Here is a 5,135-nt window from a genome sequence, read left to right on the forward strand (position 1 = left end):
CTGTTTTATCCCTTCTCACCACTTGACCACCAATCTTTTATGAACACACATTAATGACTGGTATTTTTTACACTTATTCTTTTTTGAACTTTCTTATTTGTTATGTGACTTGAAGCCCAGAAGGATCCTTAAAATATTCACAGAGTCCATATGCATTTTGGGAACAGTCTGAACTTAGAAAGCATCAAGCTACTACTCTCCTTTTCTTGCCTCATTCTACATGCTCTCATCTCCACATACATACAAGATAGTTCTCTGGGGAAAAACTCTAAATGAAGTTTAAATATTGTTCTTATCTATGGTCTTCCCAAAAGGGATGAACAGATATAAGAGAACTGTTTACTTCCTCCATAACTCAAAGAAATGCTCCTTAAGAACGAGGCTTTTCTTTTGTATTTCTCCGTATTCTCAATACAAACTCTCAGTGTCTGGCACATATAAGTATTTAATAAATGTTTGTTGACTTCATTACCAATGTTTCATCATCCATAATTTGTATAAATAGATAAGGGTTCTGTAGTTTTCATTGCATGCCATATATCTTTCTCATTATTAGTCTTTTACCTTTATACTAATTTGGATCTTTGATTTAACTAAGTGATGATCAAGTAGAGACCAGCTGATTCAAGACTGACTTTTGGATCAATAAGTCTTCTCTTTCTGTTTGTTGGTTTGTTTTTGTTTATTTGTTTTTGGAGAGGCAATTAGGTTTAAGTGACTTGCTCAGGATCACACAGCTAGTGAGTGTTAAGTGTCTGAAGTTGGATTTGAACTCCTGACTTCAGGGCCAGTGATCTATGCACTGGGCCATCCATTGTCCCTTCTCTTTCTATCTGTAAAAATACATTATGTTCATTTTTTGTAACATATTCTATCTTTGCTATATCCAATGCCTACCAATTCTTTTCCCATGATGTATAGTATTAAGACTCTCATGTCATATCTTTGGTTTCTTTCATTGCTTATTCCTGTCCTATGTTGTCTAATAGACTCTAATACCATCAACTACTTCCACCTCATATTGAAGTCTCTGAGTATCAAAGTCTCGTTTAATTTGGAGGATCTCATTACGCTCTTGGAAGAATTGTTCTCCTTATGATATTGGTATAGACCTATTTAAGCCACAAAAAATCTTCCAGCAGTCTTTTTGTAAATATTTACAATATGAGATTACCAAATATCCCATGAAATTATATTTCTTGTTGCCTTCAGGCATATGGTGTTTGTCCATGCTTGAAGAGGACCATGACATCAGGGATGTAATACAATGACATGTAAGTAAAGTGGAATAAGGAAAAGCTCTGCCAAGTCACCGGCCTCACTTTCTCCTCCAGAACCGCCGGGGTCCAGAGGCAAGAACACAGACCAATATGACCAGAGATGGACCTGGATACAGAGGGAGACCTTGGCCTTTTTTAGCAAAGATCTTTAACAAGACTCAGTTTGGCTGAAACAATTACCCATTCAGTAATTAAGGCTGGGCAAGAAATGAGTCAGAGAATGGCCTTTTTACTTAGTCAAAAAAAATCAATCTGGGTGGAGAGTATGGTAAAAAACCAACAAAACCAACGCCTTTCCTCACCTCTCCAAGGAAGTCTCCAATAAGACTTCCTAATATTTAACTGAAACTTTCTCAGAGAAAATAAAATAAGATCTCTCTGTTGACAGTTATCATCCCATGTGTCCTAAGGATAGGTCCTATTCATTTCTTTTTCAAAATATAGCAAAATAAATCCCTTTTTGTTGTCCTTATATCTCTACTCTAGCCTCAATCATTACCCATAAAGCAGTACTCCAAGCATTTGTATTCATATTCTATTACCTGTTCTTATTGATAGTGAAGTTCTTCAAAAGCTCATATGCACAAATTATATTCTATTAATTACATCAACTCTCAAAATACTACAAATATTTCTTAGCACATGAAAGAGATCTATAATAGACAAAGTGGATGAAAACTTATTTCCCAGACATACAGCTAGATTGGCTGAAATTCCATTAGTGGAATTACTCCACCAACATATATATCTAAGGTAAGTTTGAGGTCTTTCCAGAATTGAGGAATAGGAGGAGACCAAGCTGAAGCTCATTTGGAAAACTGTTCAATTTTTAGTGATCACCAATTGTTTGCTATAGCAAAAAGTCACTTATTTAAATACTAACTAATCTTAGTTACTGTCAGTCATAAAGCACAATAATATCAGGATATTTAAGAATAGAAATGTCCCAAAAGGCACATCATAATAATAAACATTTATAGGGCATCTACTATGTTTCAGGCACTGTACTATGTCCCTTATAATTATCATTTTATTTCATCTTCACAAGAATCTTGGGAGGTGGGTGCTATTACTGTCTCCATTTTTCAGATGAAGAAACTTTGGAAAACACAATTAAATGACTCCAGGTTTGCCACTCTATATCCAGTGTGCCACAAAAACACGTAATAAGAATAAATACACAGAAGCATATCTTCAACATTGACTTCCAATCAAGAAAAGCTCTAAAAGACATTATGGAGAACTTGGGTGACTAGAACCAAATATAGCTTCATTATGTTACAAGAATGATTGACAAAAGACAGGAAGTCCAAGCAGTCCAATGGTACCTCTGAGGGAGAGGAATCCAGGACTAAATCTGTCATTTCATTGGTATGAAGAACTCCCAGAAGAGGAAACTCTCTCAACCTATGTAGGTGGACACTTTCTCGGCAACTTTTAGTTTTAGAGGGTTGCCTAGAGCTAGAACCTAGAGCTAAAGCCTAGAGGCAATGATTTAGCCAAGGTTATACAATCAGGATGTGTCAGAGACAAGATTGTAATTTACATCTCTTTGGTTCTAAAGCCAGTTTTCTTTCATCTACATCATTTTGCATGTTGTAAGATATGAATTAACTAAAAGGAAGTTTCTAATATGTTGAATAAACATTTATTGGGAATTTATGGAAGAACTAGGAAAAAAGCAACATAAAACAGGGAGATATTAAGATTATATCTACATCAAAAGGAGTACTCACATACAACCAGCTCTCCAATCCCCAAATTCTAAACTAATAATAATTTTAAAACATAATTGCCCATATTCTAAATTATATACCTTCACATGTCGATTAAACTGTGGTTTTGCCTTTCCTTGGATGACCAATATCGCTTATATTCTTTACTCTTTGTTGGACCTTTAATTTTTATACTTTGGACTCATTTATACTATGTCTTCCAATCCCAAGAGATCTTTAGCTCCCGAAAACAGATAAATCATCCTTAATAAATCTACCCCACTATATTCACAAACCATCCCTTACATGTTGACCTTGACAACTCTTCCATTAAATATTTTACCATAATCCCCTATTTGGGGTTGTATAGCATTGTTCTGAATAAAAAATCAAGTGTTTTTTGAATCTATCCATGCCATGAAAGGTCCTATGGAAACCATGCATAGGAAACAATATGGTGGGGAGGGGAGGAGCAATTAATTTGCACCTTGATAGAGATGTAATTTCTATATATACAATTTCTATATTGTTGCTTATTTTTCTTTTTCAGGTTTATCCCTGGGTATGATCCAGAACACTTTACCAATATTAGATATTTCCCTTATCTTATTTATTATGGCCCTGTATCAGGTTGGATCTTTATTTATTAGGCAAAACCCAGTAAGCAAATATTAGAACTACTCACTATAACACCTAAGAAGTAAATGTTTTGAATATGCCCATAAATTATAAATTACTGTTAACTTTCAGGATCTTGCTCAAAACATTCTAATCTATGAGCTATATCATTATCATCATCATCACTATTAGCATTTATGAAGCACTTTAAGATTTGCAAAGACAATTTACCTGTATTATTTCACTTCATCTGTTGGTAATGTTGCAAAGGCCACTAGATTTGAAAGCTTTTTGTCACTAACTGTGTGGCTTCCTTCAATTCACTTCATCTGGATAAGCAAGTCTGCTGAGCTTCAGAGTATAGTTCTCCAACTTCTATCAGATAGAGCCTCTGAAACTGTTGACAATTAGACAATAAAATGCCAAGACTAAACTACTCCCCCAAATAAAACATTTGTTGATTTACTTATGAGGAAAAAGTTTTTGAGCAATGAGACAGAAAAAGAAAGTTTATGTTTGGGACTGCAGTTTCCTCATCTATGTAATGAGGGGATTGAGATAGACAGCATCTGAAAGAAGTTTAGGGACAACATGCAATAAGGATAAGAGAAGGGATAGAATTGTACATTTTGGGGGGAACGGAAAAGAGTAATAACAGGGAAGGGATGGTAAGTAGAACTTTATTGGTTGGAATGTTCTAATCAAATAGAATTGACAGATCAAAGAACGTTAGGATTTAGAACTTAACTGGCCAGTAGAGACCCCAGGTGCCATTAAGCACTTTACTTTGCAGATGTGGAAACAGAGGCATGCAGTGATAGATTAAACAGATAACACAACAATAATAGCTAGTATAGCTATACATCCCCAGCATAACTTTTAAAGTTTACATAGCATTTTGCTGTTGTTAGCGCATTTGATCTTTACAAAAGTGGGAGGTAAGTGCAATTATTATCCCCACTTTACAGATGAGAAAACTGAGGAAGACAGAGGTTGGGATCACACACATAGTAAGTGTCTTTGGTAAGATATGAATTCAGATCTCCTTTTCCTCTATTCACTGTGTCACTAAGTGCCTAGTTTGATGATGGATAGATAGATAGATAGACAGACAGATGATAGATAGATAGATAATAGATAGACAGAAGAATCAGGGTTCCAGACAGGGCAGACAATTGTAAGCATAATATCTTCCTTGGCTAACCAGCTGTTCTGATAGTGTATAAGTGTGTGTCCATTCTGGTGAACTGGGGTGTAGAACTCCCACACCCTCAATCTCAACAAATGGCTTGGTTGATTGCCCCACAGCAAATATTTGAGTGTGCACAAAATTTGTGGCCACGTTATTCTCTGGAATAGGGACAAGAATAATCATGATAAAAATGTAGACTAATTAGCTGGGTGTTTAAAGAGCAATAATAAATCAACATTGATAACTTGAAAAATTTTGTGTTTTCTATATATATATATAAAGACAGAGTGAGAGAAGGACACAGAAAGAGAGGGACTTCCAAGACCAACA

Source organism: Antechinus flavipes, chromosome 4 (assembly GCF_016432865.1).
Source record: "Antechinus flavipes isolate AdamAnt ecotype Samford, QLD, Australia chromosome 4, AdamAnt_v2, whole genome shotgun sequence".
Classification (NCBI taxonomy): Eukaryota; Metazoa; Chordata; class Mammalia; order Dasyuromorphia; family Dasyuridae; genus Antechinus; species Antechinus flavipes.